The following is a 16,991-nucleotide window of genomic DNA, read 5'->3' as shown; positions in this document are numbered from 1 at the left end:
TAATTCATTCTTTAAATGGAAATGAATACAATTTGCCATCCTTATCTTCCACGTGGTATTTAACCTCAGAATCTTACGTACCTAAGACAAATATCAGATATTGTTTTTGAAAATTTGCATTATGAAGACAACATTAAAATCTATCACATTTACCAAATTGATCCACTGTGCAGTGGCATAAATGATCTTCCTGGACACAATTATAAATGTTCATTTTGCCCATCATTCAAAGACAGGTCCAAGAATTTTGAAACTCATTTTTACAAATTGTCCATGTCTCTACTATTACAACTAAAATCAATCCCCATGTAAAATATTTAGGCAGAACTTTGGTGAATAGCTTTCTAAATTTTATCTCCCATTGATATGCCCAGGACAGTCAGCATACACCAGTTGAATAAAGTGACTTTAAACATCTTCTCATAAAAGCTTTTGTCTTTAAAAATGCGTTCAGGATGGGGAGCACGTGTACACCCATGGCGGATGCATGTTGATGTATGGCAAAACCAATACAATATTGTAAAGTAAAAAAATAAAATAAAATTAAAATAAAAATGCATTTAATCCTTTTAAAAATACCTTTTTGAATACACAGAATTGCTTAAAAAAATACTGAGAAAACATGGTAAATATAGATAGTTCATCCTCAGGTCTGCACCCACATTGTCTTGGGCTCAACTCCACAGGAAGGGAGTTGAGGGGGTAGGCGGAGGCCAGGGAAAGACACAGTAAAAGAAGCTATGATGATCCCAGCCAATTTTTGCAGAAACCCAAAAATAAACTTGCAGTGATAACATGAGATAGGCTAGGCAGGACAAACACGTATTTGAGACTGCATGATTTATTTGCCCTGGCTGCAACCAAGATGTGGGGGAAGCAAAAAGTACAGCCAGCATGCAGGGCTTCTCTGCACACAGACCCAGTTTAGCCACTTTTATGGAAAACCCTAACCCCACCCCTTATAATCATGCCCTTTGTTGCTGTACAAACCTCTCCCAATCTCTTCTCCAGTCTTTGGCCCAAGATGGAACTGACAACTTCCTGTCCACGCTTGGTTCACATTTCATGCTATTTACATAAAGCTTTTCCCATTTTAGTATCATGACAGGCAGAAGGTGCTCTTTTCCTGAATTGAAGATCCCCTGGAGGAGGGCACAGCAACCCACTCTAGTGTTCTTGCCTGGAGAATCTCATGGACAGAGGAGCCTGGGGGCTGCAGTCTGTGGGGTCACGAACAGTTAGACATGACTGAAGCGAGTGAGTGAGCAAGTGAATTTACTGAAGTGACGGTGTGTGCAAGCTCACACACCATGGGACCTTACGGCTTACTAAAATGTGTGGCTACATGGAGCTAAAAATCCATGATTAAAACCCCTTTTCTCAGTTCTGTTTTAGTGAAGGATTAGATTAAGAACACTTAACCCAAAATGTGTGGAGATCGGGGTCTCTGGCCCTCCTGCAATGATGTGAACAGCCCATGTTTCTGTGGGGAGGACTCACAGCTGGCATCAGATCCTCAGAGGGCCACACACGACCCTCCTCTCCCTGCAGTTACAGACTCGAGAATAAATGCTTCACAGAGCTATTGTTAACAGTGCTAAGATGAGGACACGGATGTATTTCTTCATTTAATGCTAGGTATACAATGACAAAAAGTCATCCTGTAAAGAGGGCACGGTAACCCGCTCCAGCATTCATCTGGAAAAACCCCAAGGACAGAGGAGCCTTCGGGCTACAGTCCACGGGGTCGCAAAGAGTCGGACACGACTGAGCAGCAAATCACACAGACACAAGTTTCTGAGGTAAGGCTGTGATGATAAGCAACCATGAAGATTATCAAACTTTTACTCGGACAGAAGTCATGTACTCTTATCTTCATGAAGATAATTTCAACTTTAAATCACAAAAGAAAATCCCAATTTTGATGATGCCAATCTAAAGATTTGGACTTGCAAACAAAGTTGAACTTAATCAATGACATTTAAAACTAAAATTGCTTTATCTTGCCAAAGCACTTGCAAGAACACTCAGTCTACAAATGATAAATGCTGGAGAGGGTATGGAGAAAAAGAAACCCTCCTACAGTGTAGAAGGGAATGTAAATTGGTGCAGCCACTATGAAGAATAGTAGGGAGGTCCCTTAAAAAGCTGAAAATGGAACCACCATATGACCTAGCAATTCCACTCTTGGGATATATGCAGAGAAAACTCTAGTTTAAAAAAAAGATACATGCACCCTATGTTCATAGCAACACTGCTTATAGTAGTCAAGTTATGGAGGCAACCTAAAGGCCCATGGACAGGTGAATGGATCAAGATGTGTTCCATATGTACAATGGACTGTTACTTAGCCATAAACAAGAATGCAGTGACGCCATTTGTAGCAACATGAATGGACATAGAGATTATCATCCTAAGTGAAGTAAACCAGACAGAGAAAGACAAGTGTCATGTAATATCACTTACATGTGAATCTAAAAATAAGATGCAAATTAACTTATTTACAAAACAGAAATAGACCCACAGACATAGGAAACAAACAAACCAAAGGGGAAAGTTAGAGGGAGGGATAGATTAGGAGTTTGGGATTCACATATACACCCTAGAATATATGAAGTAGGCAATACAGAAGCACCTACTGTATAGTATATAGCACTATTGATATTTAATATATCAATATAACAGCCTGCAAGGGAAAGGAATCTGAAAAAAGTAAGTATATATGTATTATAGATCTGAATCCTTAGACTATATACCTGAAACTGGCACAACATTGTAAATCAACTGTACTTTAATTAAGAAAATAGAACCCTTCTGATGTTGCTGTACTTCAGGAATGTTGAAAGAGTCACAGTTAGATTTTATTATTAGAACAACTGAAGCTATTGTTACTGCTTCATATGTTACATATTTTCCTTACAGATAAGTAGGCCACTTCTCCAAGTCTGTTCATAACCTCTTTCAAATCCAGAAAATGTTGCTGTCAATTTATTTTTTGCAGGAGTCCGAAGTAACCAAGACTTTTTGCCTCTTGAGTATTCCTTGGCAGGGTGCAGAGCAATAAATCGTGTTTATTTTAGTATTGCAGGTTACCAGAAGCTGTAGGGTTATTTGAAACTTTTTAATCAAATTGGAAAAGACTCTGATGCTGGGAGGGATTGGGGGAAGGAGGAAAAGGGGACGACAGAGGATGAGATGGCTGGATGGCATCACCAACTCGATGGACGTGATTCGAGTGAACTCTGGGAGTTGGTGATGGACAGGGAGGCCTGGCGTGCTGCGATTCATGGGGTCTCAAGGAGTCAGACACGACTGAGTGACTGAACTGAACTGAACTGAATCACATTCATGGGTACCGTGTTTTGTAGTTGTTAGACTGCTGTGCTCAGGTATTAATGTTACTGTGAAGAGGAAAACTCTGATGCTGAATTTTCTTCCCATTTGAAAGGAATTAATCTTATCTTAGAGAAGGCAATGGCACCCCACTCCAGTACTCTTGCCTGGAAAATCCCATGGATGGAGGAGCCTGGTACGCTGGAGTCCATGGGGTCGCTGAGTCGGACATGACTGAGCGACTTCACTTTCTCTTTTCACTTTCATGCTTTGGAGAAGGAAATGGCAACCCACTCCAGTGTTCTTGCCTGGAGAATCCCAGGGACGACGGAGCCTGGTGGGCTGCCGTCTGTGGGGTCGCACAGAGTCCGACACGACTGAAGCAACTTAGCAGCAGCAGCAGCAGCAATCTTATCTTACTCCTCAAAGAATTATTTTTTAATTTAATAATTTTAATAGTATATATCTTGACATTGCTTGTCTTGAATTAATTTTACCTGTTATGGTATTCCTTTTAAATACATACAATTTAAGTTTTTTTAACATAAGAAAAATTGAAATGAGTCTTAATTTTTCATATTCTTCTTCAGAAATTTCACTTAATTAGTATGCTTTGTTTTCTGTGCTGTCTTCCATAGCTGTCTTTTTCTTTCCCTTTTCTCATCTTTTTACTTCTGTGACTGTTTTTGTGTCATTTTATCTGCGTACTGCTCTTCCATCCTCTGTGTTCTGTGCTTTCTGTGGTGTCTGTCGTCTTTCGTGCTCCTTGTGCTGGTTCAGGATGACTCCATCTCTTTTTCCCGTGTCTTCCCTGAATGCTCCCAGCTGCCGTTTCGCCATCCCCTGTTGTCCAGCCCCATCTTCCTTGACTCCTCTCCCTGCTTTGTGGTCTTCATTCTTGGGTTTGCCTTATTAGTAATTCTTTCGTGTTGGAATATTAGTATCATTTTCACATGTCGGGGGGCTTCCCTTGTGGCGCATCTGGTACAGAATCCGCCTGCAATGTGGGAGACCTGGGTTTGATCCCTGGGTTGGGAAGATCCCCTGAAAGGCGACCCACTCCAGTGTTCTGTCCTGGAGAATTCCATGGACTATATAGTCCATGGGGCTGCGAAGAGTCAGATACGACTGAGTGACTTTCACTTTGCTTCAATCCACTTTTTCATATGTAGGGAATTTTGCTGCTTTTTAACTTCGTTTTCTGACAGTTCATTGGTATGAATGGTGTGCTTATTTTTTTTTCTTTTTTTTGCTGCTTTGATCCTTGCCTCTTTTATTTATTTTTTTTCCTTGCCTCTTTTAAAAATAAACTACTTCTTTAGAACAGTTTTAGATTTGCAGAATAATTGTGAAGATAGTAGAAAGAGTTCCCATATAACCACAAGTTTCCCCCTGTTATTAACATATTACTTTAATGTGGTACATCTGTCATGATTAATGAACCAACACTAAAACACTACTATTAACTAAACCCCATACATTATTCAGATTTCCTTATTTTTTGAATCCAATGTCCTTTTTCTGTTCCAAGATCCCGTCCAGGATAGCATATTTCATTTTTTTTTTATTTTAAAAAATTTTTATTAGACTGTAATTGATTTACCATGGTGTGTTAGTTTCTGCTATACAGCAAAATGAATCAGTTATACATATACATGTATCCAACTCTTTTTAAACTCCTTTCCCATACAGATCATTACAGAATATTGAGAAGATTTCCCTGTCCTATATAGTTGGTCCTTATTATTATGTTTTATATATAGTAGTGTCTATAATAGCACATTACATTCAGTTGTCATTCTCCTTTGGCTCACCTTGTCTGGGACAGTTTCTTAGACTTCTCTTATGTTTGTTGACCTGGATGGTTTTGAGGAGTATTGGTCAGTTATTTTGCAGACAAATTGGAATTTGTCTGATATTTTCCTCATGATTGTAGTGGGGCTGTGAGTGTAGGGAGGAAGACCAAAGCAGTAACATTTCACTTGCATCACACCATGTCACATGACTTCTCCGTGCTAATGTTGGCCTTGATCATCTGGCCCAGGGAGTGTGTTTAAGTTTCTACATTTTAACAAAAGAGTAACTTACTGTTACTTTGCCCTCTTACTGTGCCTCTGGAGGGCAAAGTAGCTACACAAATTATTTGGAATTTTTCTGCATGGGAGACTTGTCTCCTCATCTCTGTTTATTTATTTCTTCAAATACCTGCTTATATCAGTATTGGCTCATGGTCATTTATTTTATACTTTAATTATTTCTTCGATTCTGCCTTACTTTATTGTCCCATTTCTACTTTCGGCCATTGACAGCTCTTTCCGCTGGCTCCTGTGGCCCTTTGGCATAACCCTATCATTGTGGATTATTTGTTTACTCATCTGCACGCTTACTTTCTGGCATTATAAGTTACTCCAGGCTCACCTTGTGTATTTTCTGCCCCACCTTTGAGAACCTACTGTTTCTGCAAGAAGCTATGGGTCCTTCTATGGGAAACTACTATTAGAAATCGAAACCTCAAAAATGAAAATAAGTCAAGACCCTGGCACCAAGTGAGCCTCTAGTCCTTCTCAAATGACAGCAAATAGAGATACATGTGTGTGCACTAACACGGGCGTGCGTGTGCCTGAAACTGCCTCCGTATGTAACACTCCTGCTGTGGAGCTGCACATGAGTTTATGTTGATGTCTCCAGCTCCTACCGTTGCGTCACGGGTCCTTCTCGGCGCTTTCTCTTGCTGATGTGTAGCCTTCCATTCCAGCAGTGGGAGGCCTGGCTCCCATGACTTGTCATCCATTGTCATCCATTGACTTCATTGTTTGATTTCAGGGTGCGTGTGTAGCAGTACCAGAATTACTAATCTGCACCCCCATTGTTGACAAACACCTGTATCAATGAGGCTATGATGATGATGGGCAACTGTTTTTACCCTCGGTTTCATAGCTTCTCTTCATTTCCAAAGTCACTCAGGTCAGTAACTTTCCTTCCACCCTCTTCCTTAAATAATTTTTAATGCATTTTCATATAGTAAGATTATGGTCATATTTTGCATTCTGTCCTAAGTGAATTTTTAAAAATTTGCATAAAGTTCATTCTTGGTGATGTAAAATTCTGTGGATTTTGGCAAGTTCATAGTGTCATGTATCTGTCATTAAGTATGATACACAATTTCACTGCCCTAAAAGATTCCCTCTGCTTTATTTAACCCTTGCTCCTTTCTCTTGAACTGCTGATATTTTTAAATTAATTTTTATTAGAGTAGAGCTGCCTACTGTTGTGGTAGCTTCTACTGTACAGCAAGGTGAGTCAGCTCCATGTGTCCATATACCCTCCTTTCTTGAATTTGCTTCCTGCCGAGGGGACCGCGGCGCTGAGCAGAGCTGCCTGTGCTGTTCAGTGGGCTCTCCCTGGTCATCTGCAGTGTATGTACGTCAGGCCCAGTCTCCGAATCCTCCCGCCTCCCTCCACCCTCCATTTCCCCCTTGCTGTCCATATGTGTGTTCTCTGTGTCTGTGTCTGTATTTCTGTTTTGCAAATAAGATCGTCTAATTTACTACCGCTATAGTAAAATGTCATCTAATTGGAAGCAAGGACTATGTCTCCTTGTCAGACTGACTTCTTTTACTTAGCAATGTGTTTTTAAGATTCTTCCATGCCTTTCTGTGGTTTGGTTTGTTTTCTTTTTCTTGTTGAGTAGTATTTCATTGTGTGAATGTGCCACGACTTTTTTTTTTAATCCATTGTGGTTATGGTTGCTTCCACTTTTTGATGATTGTGAAAAAAGATGATATATTCATGTGCAGATTTTGTGTAAACATATGTTTTCAAACCAACATGATTGCGAGATCGTTTGGTAAAAGTTTGTTTAGATTGTAAAAAACTGCCAAACTGTTTTCCAGAATAGCTGTACAGTCCTCCTTTCCCACTAGCAATGAATAAGAATTCTTGTTGCTCCATATTCTCAACAGCAATTGCTACTGTTGGATTTTCTTGTTTTTAATTTTAGCATTCTAAAAATTATGGTGTAGTATCTTGTTGTTTACATCTTCAACTCTCTAGTTATAAAGAATTTGAGCATCTTTTTATATACATACTTTTTATCTATCTTCTTTGATGCAGTGTGTTTTCAGATCTTTTGTTCTTTTTTAAGGTGAGTTTGTTTTCTTATTGTTGAGTTTTTAGAATTCTTATTTTGGATACAAGTTCTTTTTCAGATACATATTTTGCAAACATTTTCTCCAAGTTTGTGGCTGTGTCTTTCACAGAGCAGAATAAAGACCAATTTATCCATATTTTCCCCCTGAGTTATGCTTTTGATGTTTTATCTAAAAAAAATCACTAGCAAACTCAAGATTATCTTAATTTCCTCCTAGGTTTTCTTCCAGGGGCTATAGTTTTACATTTTTACGTTTAGATTTATGATTCATTATGAATTAATTTTTCATGAAAGATGTAAGATCTAAGCTCCTGTTTTACATAAAGATATTACTGTTTGTTGAAAAGTCTATCCCTTCTTCACTTAATTGCTTTTGCTCCTTTATCAAGCATCAGTTGGCTATATTTGTGTGGGCCTGTTTCTGGACTTGCAGCTCCGCTCCTTTGCTGTGTGCTGTCTCCTCTTTAGTTGGCCTCCCTGGTGGCTCAGTGGTAAAGAATCTGCCTGCAACGCAGGAGACATAAGAGACACAAGTTCTATCCCTACATTGGGAATATCCCCTGGAGAAGGAAATGGCAGCCCCCTCTAGGATTCTTGCCTTGGAAATTCCACGGACAGAGGAGCTTGATGGGCTACAGGCCATGAGGTTTCGAAGAGTCGAATGTGACCGAGGACGCACATCTACCCTTTAACTGATACATCACTGGCTTAATTGCTATAGGTCTGTCATATAGAATCTGTAAATCAAGTAGACTTATATCTATAAAATTGGTAAGTCAAGCATAATTGACATCTTAACAATACTGAGGTTTCCATCCATGATCATGAACCATCCCCTTTAGACCTTCTACTTCTTTAATCAGCTTGATAGTTTTCAGCATATAGATCCTATATTTTGTTATATTTATACCTAATTCTTTTGATATTTTGCTCTTATTTGAGTGGTATGTTCTTAATATCAAATTCCAATTGTTCGTTGCTGGCATAAGGAAAAGCAGTTGATTTCTGTATATTAGCTTTGTGTCCTGTGACCTTGCTACACTCACTCATTAGTTGGATGAGTTTTTTTGTTGCTATTTTCTGGAAGGATTTTCTGCATATACAATCATGTCATCTGCAAACAAGGACAGATTTATTTCTTCCTTCCCGGTCTGTATACCTTTATTTCCTTTTATTGTCTAGTTACACTAGCAAGGACTTTCAGATGAAGCTCAAGAGAAGCTGTAAGGATGTTCTTTCCTTCCAGTTTCTCACCACTAAGTATGATGTTAGCTGTAGATTTTTAATAGATTTTCTTTATCACGTTGAGGACGTTCCTCTGTTTCTGTGCATGCTCAGTCACTCAGTCATGTCCACCCCTTTGCAACCCCATGGACTGTACCACCTGACTCTTCTGTCCATGGAATTTTCCAGGCGAGACTATTGGAATGGGTTGCCATTTCCTCCCACAGGAGATCTTCCCGATCCAGGGATGAAACCTGCATCTCCTAAATGGGCAGGTGGGTTCTTTTGCCCCTGAACCACCTGGGAAACCTTCCTCTGTTTCCAATTTAATGAAAATTTTTGTCATGAATGAGTATTGGATTTTGTCAATTGCCTTTCAACATCAACTGATATAATCATGTTATGTTTTTTCTTTAGAGGGTTCATTATTATGCCTTCTTGAGGAATTGATAATTTTATTATTATGTAATGCTTCTTTTATCTGTGATAATTTTTCTTGTTCTGAAGTCTGCTTTGTCTGAAATTAATATTGCTACTCCAACTTTCTTTTAATTAGTGTAATAATGGTCTATCTTTCTCTAGCTTATATCTATATCTATCACTATATAAAAGTAAAACCTTTATCCTCATTGAGTCTTTATATTCTACCTTTTCCCATCATATTCCTTAATATAGTAATGAAATTTATTTTAAATTTTGTCTGATAATTCTAAAATCTATGTCATATCTGAGTCTGCTTTGATTCTTGCTTTGTCTCTTCAGACTGTTTTCTCTTCCTTTCAGCATGCCATGCAGTCTCTTATTGAGAGTTAGGTATAATATTTCAGTTAATAAGAATGGAGGTAAATGACTTTGCATGTGAGGTTTTATATTATCCTAGCTGGGAACTGGTCCACACTTCATGTTTATTATTGCTGTACCTGCCAAAGGCTTCACATTTCTCGATGTCCTGGTTGTTGTCTCCCTGTTGTCTCTGGGTGTCTCTAAGAACTCCCACTGAGAGTGCGTCTTGTAGGTCTTTTAGTTGATATCCATTATTATACTGGTGTCCTGTTGGTGTGGAGGTCAGGTGTAGGTGCGAGAAGCATGCTATCATCTGTGATCACATCTCATTCATGTTTGTATGAGAAAACAAACATTCTTGTAAAAACACTACAAGATCACTCATCTTGTAGTGAGCCCAGGTGGGCTGGTGGTAAAGAGCCTGCCTGCCAGCACAGGAGACGTAAGAGACACGAGCTCGATCCCTGTGTTGGGAAGATCCTCTGGAGAAGGTAATGGCAACCACTCCAGTATTCTTGCCTGGAGAATCCCATGGATAGAGAAGCCTAGTAGGCTACAGTCCATGGGGTCGCAAGGAGCGACTTAGAAGCATGTCCGGTAACCTTGATCTTGTCAAGGTCATGGTCAAACTGTTTCTTAACTACCCACCCTCACACCTGCTGCTCAGCTCAAACAGCGGAGGGGAATGAAGGCAAAGAATGCCCTTTCCCTAAGTGGGGTTAAGCTCTGGTGATATAGTTTCCTCTGAGAATAAGCCTTTGTCACCGACAGTGCTTTGGGTGTATTTTGCAAAGGTCATTTTTCATCCTTTCTCTCCCCAGAGTCCTGAGGGTCTACCTCTTGGATCTTCACTATGTGAGCCTGGTGGGGTTACTAGAGGTAAAAACTACAAAAGGTAGGGGTCTCGTAAGATGGAGGCCCCCAAGGCTTTCTCATTCTCAAGCCAGACCACATTTAACAGTTCACTGAAACTACTGTTTATGCGTTTCTAACAGTTTATAGCTCTAGCAGCTTCTGTTCCGAGCAAGAAGATCTCAGTTCTGAGTCTCTGGGTCCCTGTTTCTCCAGGTTTCAGGGGGGCGGCTTCCGCTGCAATCACAGTTCTCTGATAGATCTGAGTTAAGCCATTAGTTTTCAGTTTGTTCAGCTTTTTCTTGTAAAAACAGTGATAATTTCTGAGCTTTTAAAATGTCATAGCTGAAACTGGAAGTCGGTTTATTCTTTTGTTGCTAGCAAATTTGAGGGACTCACGCTGTCTGGGACTAGCTGTTTTGCAGGAGGTTCCTGTACATGTGAAGTGTGGGGGTTGACTGTAGGGACAGGTGGGATCTCAGGCTTTTCTGCTTCCTCCCTTGTTGCTGCCATTATGGACTGTTTCTTGACAGTAGGGCTCTCTGCGTAGCCTCGTTTCTCCTGGCCCTCAGAACCTAACTGGATTCCAGAATCCGCCCTTCTGTTACCAAACCTGGACACCACTCTAGCGTCTTCCACCAGCTGCTGCCACCAGGACACATAGCCCTTCTCTTCCAAGACATCTCTCTTCTCTTTTCAAAAGGGGGTACTTTTGAGATTTTTCCTTTTCTGAGTTCCACTCATTAGTTTTCATGCCTTTCTCCAGCAATTATGCCCTGGTATATTTAGCTTCTGTCTAAATGGGTTTCACCCAGGATGGGTTATTTGTTGATTTCTAACATTTGATACCAAAAGGCTTCCTCTATACTCTCTGTTCATCCCCACTACACTCTGGCAACTCCCTGCTCAGAATTTGCTGGTCTTAGTTTCTCTTGGCCACGCTTACACATAATTTGGAGTTTGTGGATTTCTCTGTCTCCTACTTTCACTGAAGATGTATTCCATGGTTTTATTTTTGTTCTTCTTGTTGCTCTATTTGGTTTCCAGGAGAAGTAGGAAGATTCAAAGCTAAGCAGTCACCATGTTTCTAACCTCTGTTCCCAATTTAGAAATAAAAAGAAACATTAAGAAACAACAGGAAAGGGAACCAGAGTCCCTGTCCTGCGCTTGCAGAGCAATGTCAAGGGCTCCCCCTGGAGCAGAGCATGAACATCCAGCTGTCAGGCTGTCCTTCATCCTTACTCCTGTCATCTGAAAATTGTGTGCTCCTTTCCTTCTTGTTATTGTATGCTGATTGGGATTTTAGTAAATCAACAGGTATCTATGTAAATGCAAAGTGATTTGCTCCTATTTGGAAGAATCAGGCTTTGAGAATTCCACTTTGACGAAATCCTACAGGAGAGAAACGCAATTAAACTGGCTTTCACTTTGCCAGGGTGTTTTCCTCTTCATCTGTGAAGCCTGACTACATAAACAACTGATTGTAAAAGATTCTAAAGGTCCCCCTGTGACTCTATTTCTGTTTTGTAAATATGTTCATTTGTACCATTTTTTTTTTTTAGATTCCACATATAAGCAACATCATATGATGTTTGTCTTCCTCTGAGTTACTTCACTTAGTATGTTAATCTCTAGGTCTACCTGCTGCTGCTGAGTCACGTCAGTCGTGTCCGACTCTGTGGATCCCATAGACGGCAGCACCTAAGTTGCTACAGATGGCGTTTGCAAATGGCATTTCCCTGACTTGGCCATTGTGAGTAGTGCTTCCATGAACATTGAGGTGCATGTATTTTTTCAAATTACGGTTTTCTCCAGATATATGCCCAGGTGTGGGATTTCTGGATCATAGGGTAGCTCTATTTTTAGTGTTGTTTTCTTTTTTTTTTTTGAACCTTCTTACTGTACTCCATAGTGGCTGTACCAATTACATTCCCACCAATAGTGGAGGAAGGTTCCCCTTTTCTCCACAAACTCTCCAGCACTTACTGTTTGTAGGTCTCTTGATGATGGCCACTCTGACTGGTGTGAGGTGGTACTTCATTGTAGTTTTGCTTTGCATTTCTCTAATAATGAGCGATGTTGAGCATCTCTTCATGTGCCTTTTGACCGTCTGTATGTCTTCTTTGGATGACATCATCTATTCTTTCTCTATCAATGAACATTCATCCACACTTTAACTCAAATTTTAAGGTTTTAGTTATCTTTATAAACAATGCCTAGATTATACTGTTACTATTTAAGTTTAGGACCTACGAAGTTATACTAACATCCAGGATTTTTCCCAACATTAAACCTTTCATCAAGTTCCCAAATACTATTTAAATGCCACTCACATTTTTTTAAACTGGGATCTATATCACAAAAAAGTTAAAAAGTCAAGTCTTTCCATTTGAGAATTCCAACTGCTGGTCATCTGTCTCAACAGGAGATCTGTGCTGCAAGGAAGGGATGAGCTGAGAAGCCAGCCTGGCCCTCTGCTTCCTTCTAACACCCACTCCCAACCATTGCCAGTCTCTGCTGATGCCATAGCTAAGCAACCTGCTGTGATTGCTTTTTTGGGTAAATTTCCTCCAACAATAACATCTTCTGGCTTCTCAAAGAGCTGCTAAAGAATGATGGGCTTCATTGCGTGAGGCATCTCTGTGAGTAATAAATGGAGCTATTTTCTTTCCCTTGGGAAGCTAAATTATGCTGGTCTGTTCTCAGTAATAAACAGTGCTATGAGTCTTATTACATAGGAAGTACCTAAAACCTACTTTAGATGGTGGATTTTATGTAAAGTGCTTATCGGGCTGCTTGAATTCTTTATTGCATTTTTAGAGTCTAAACAATGTCTATATAAAAATAGAAAATGATTTCACAGTTCTCCAGGGTCAAGGCAGGAATGTACAAATCAGAGAGGGAAAAAGTTTGAATTTAAATATAGAATGTACTGAAAATTTTTATCTTCATTTCAAGCTTAATGTAAGTTGTTAAAATATAATTTTGCTGGGTAAATACGCATGATATAATTTGTTATGTAAAAGATAACTAACTTGAAAGATTTGAACAAAATAAAATCATAAAATAGAGAATATAGGTTAGGACTTTGAAAAGTATAATTAGCTTTCAATATAAATAAAATATGTGGTTTCCTTTAGAGAGTAAAAACTCAATGTAATTTGCAAATTATTCCTGTAATAAGTCTATTTAAATGAATATAAAGTGAAGAAGTAAAGTGAAAGTCGCTCAGTCGTGTCCTACTCTTTGCAACCCCTTGGACTACACAGTTCATGGGATTCTCCAGGCCAGAATACTGGAGTGGGTAGCCTTTCCCTTCTCCAAGGGATCTTCCCAACCCAGGGATCGAACCCAGGTCTCCCGCTTTGCAGGCAGATTCTTTACCAACTGAGCCACAACGGAAGCTCCAATGAATATGTTTCTACTCTGTTTTCATAATGAACATATGAAGTTTTAATGAGTCACACTTTAACATTCTACAGAAATATGGAGCAATAGAGAACTGAAATGGTTATTCCCTGGGCTTCCTTGGTGGTGGCGGCTCAGCAGTAAACTATCCGCATGCCAACGCGGTACCTTGTACGTAAGATACCCGCAGTGAATGCTTATTGCTCGAATCAGGGAGTGTGTGAGTGACAAATTACGTAACTTAAGAAAGTGATTACTCCAGCAAGTCAGTATTGTACTCAACTCTATGTGCAGTTGCTATGGGCATAGGGAAGCCAGACAAAAAGGTGGTTTTCTGCAGAGCACTGCTACCATCCACTATTTGCTGGAGTTTATGGTTTATTTAATCAGTCTCATCTTAGGCATTATATTCACCTGATGCATGTTTTCAGAGCACCTACTATGTGTCAAATCCGATTCTAACTACTGTAAGTGGAACTGAAAAGCATAGCAATGGTTCCTGTAGAGTTTGCAGCCTACTTAAGAGAGAGAAAGACCAGCATATGTCTGTGTATATATATCTTCATATATTTATTCATAAGTATATGAATCTGGAGCATATATATGAAGTTTGTAACAATGTTTATTTCTGGAGAGTGGTCCGGAATTGGGGGTGTTGATCAAGGAAGATTTTGTCAGGAAGGTTTGAATATCTTTGATAAGAATATACTTGTGCATATTGTATAATTTAATAATTATACAATAATTAAACATTAATTTCAGAAAAAGTAGTAATATATGCTTTAAAAATATGGATTTTTTTTTTTGGTTAACATTTTGTCCTTCACATTTCTCCAGTATTATAAAAGTTTTCACACATATAGAGAAGTTTTTAAAAATTAAGCAGTGAACACTTTCCCACCTAGATCCCACTATTAATAATTTAATATATTAGAGTGGTCTTTCTTCAGTTTTCAAGTAAAAATAAATGAAATGTTTTTCATTTTCACAAAGAACTTTATTGAACAACATGTTCAGCATTTTGTTCCACTTCTTCTTGCCATTTTTTAGGCAACTTCATAATCCCATCTTCCCAAAACGTTTTATCTTTTTGAGCAAAGAATTGTTCCAGGTGCCTTTTACAGTCTTCCAGGGAATTGAAATTTTCTCCATTAAAAGAGATTTGTAAAGACCAAAATAAATTGAAATCCAAAGGTGTACAGTCTGGTGAATACGGCAGATGAATCAGAACTTCCCACCAAAGCTCTAACTGTTTTTGCATGGTCATCAAATAAACATGTGGTCTTGGGTTATCCTGAAGGAAGCTTATACATTTTCTCTTGACTAATTCCGGACACTTTTCATTGAGTATTGCTTTCAGTTGGTCTAATTAGGAGCAGTACTTCTTGGAATTCCTTGTTTGATTTTCTGGAAGGAACAAGAAATCGAGGACTCCATTTCAAACCCACCATATACACAACATCGCCTTCTTTGGATAGATTGACCTTTGATGTGGTTGGCAATGGCCAACCACATCAGTTGCCCCATGATCTCTTCCATTCCACATGATGGTACAGTGTCCACTTTTATTTCCCATTACAATTTCTTTTAAAAACTGAATGTTTTCATTATGTTTCAGTAGAGAATCAAGTGGAAATACAGTCAAGAGGGTTTTTTTGCTTAACTTATGTGGGACCCAAACATCAAAGCAATTAACACTCCAAGCTGATGCAAATGATTTTCAAAGCTTGATTTGGATATTTTGAGTATGTCAGCTATCTTCAAGTGGTGTAACATTGATTGTTCTCAGTTAATGTCTTGATTTAATCGCTATCAACTTCCACTTGTCAACCAGACTGTGGAGCGTTGTCCAGTGAGAAATCTCCAGCACAAAACTTAGCAAACCATCGTTGACACTTTTGATCAGTCACAGCAACTTCTCCATACACTGCACAAATCTTCCTTTGCATTTCAGTTGGGTTTTTACCTTTCTTGAAACAATAAAGCATAATATGCCAAAACTGTTGCTTTTTTCCTTCCATCTTCAATATTAAAATGGTTACACAATAATCCACCAATTTCTATGTTTTTCTAAAATGTGTGCTGATATGATAGCTATCAAAACACAATCTAAGAAAATTGTTTCAAATGAAGTTAAAGACAACTAAGCACTACTAGAACCATTTTTACAAAATAACCAAATGAACTTTTTGACCAACTCAATACTTACCTTATCATATATCTATTTATCCAAGCCTCCATCCATCCATCAGTGCATCGTATTTTTTGATGTAGTTCCAAGTAAGTTGAGATGCCTCAATGCACTTCTCTTGAAATACTTCTGCATCCTTTTCATTGACTAGAACTCAGAATTTGTTTACAGTTCAAACGTACTTCTTGTTAACACTCTCTTGTTATTTAACAAAAAATGACTGAAATGTGAACATGAGCTCTACTTTATGATTCTATAGGTTTCCTTAGGTAATATTCAGGCAGGAACCAATAGAAGTCTGAAACAGTGATTGTTGTAACTCTTTCCCTTAGGGGATACGATAACCCTTTTAGTTACTTTACATTTAGTTCTGATTAAGCAGAGGATCCGTTGGTAGAGCCGTGGTTCATTCTTCTAATGATGAATTTTCACTCCAAACTGGAAAACATAACAGGATTTGTACCAGCATCCACTGACCGGTTGGTGAGAGAGGTGTTGCACATCCAGAAAGCGCTGTAAAGAATGATGTCTGTGGCTTTGGAAATCCTGCCACACTCAGATTTGGTGGCCTTTTCAGCTGCATGATACCCTACTAGGGTAAGGGTGGAGACCTGGTCTCTTTGTCCACAATTTCATCTCCAGAGCACAGTTCAGTGACTGGATCACTGATAAAAACATGTTAAATGAATGAATGATTGAATTAGGGCCTCATACATAGACGTAGAGGGTTATTTGTGAAGTTGATTGCTAAGCCGTGTCCAACTCTTTTGTGACCTCATGGACTGTAGCCCACCAGGCACCACTGTCCTTGAGATTTCCTGGGCAAGAGACCGGGAGTGGGTTGCCATTTCCTTCCCCGGGGGATCTTCCTGATCCAGGGATTGAACCCGGGTCTCTTGTATTGCGGGTGGTCTCCTGCGTTGCAGGCAGACTCTTTACCAACTGAGCCACCAGGGAAGCCCCGGTAAACCTGAAGGTCTGTAGAAAAGGCGGGGCAGTGATGCTCCGCTGGCATTAGTGCTTAGAGCCGTGTGTCGGTCCTTACCTCCT

At 39.3% G+C, this 16,991-nt stretch overlaps 1 long non-coding RNA gene across 1 annotated transcript; it reads left to right on the top strand.

Annotated features, from left to right (window-relative positions):
- The first annotated feature begins 6,156 nt into the window (after positions 1-6,156).
- LOC147343888 (uncharacterized) lies at positions 6,157-13,075 on the top strand. Its single transcript, XR_015156389.1, has 3 exons — positions 6,157-6,297; positions 11,978-12,095; positions 12,768-13,075. It is a non-coding gene; the product is annotated as an uncharacterized LOC147343888 (long non-coding RNA).
- The last annotated feature ends 3,916 nt before the right edge of the window (positions 13,076-16,991 follow it).

The sequence above is a fragment of the Bos grunniens genome, chromosome 27, assembly GCF_055505025.1.
Source record: "Bos grunniens cultivar Pamir isolate PY7600 chromosome 27, Bosgru_T2T1.0, whole genome shotgun sequence".
NCBI classification, from domain to species: Eukaryota; Metazoa; Chordata; class Mammalia; order Artiodactyla; family Bovidae; genus Bos; species Bos grunniens.
The sequence above is the reverse complement of the archived record's forward strand: the minus strand, read 5'-3'. Positions and strand labels throughout refer to the sequence as shown.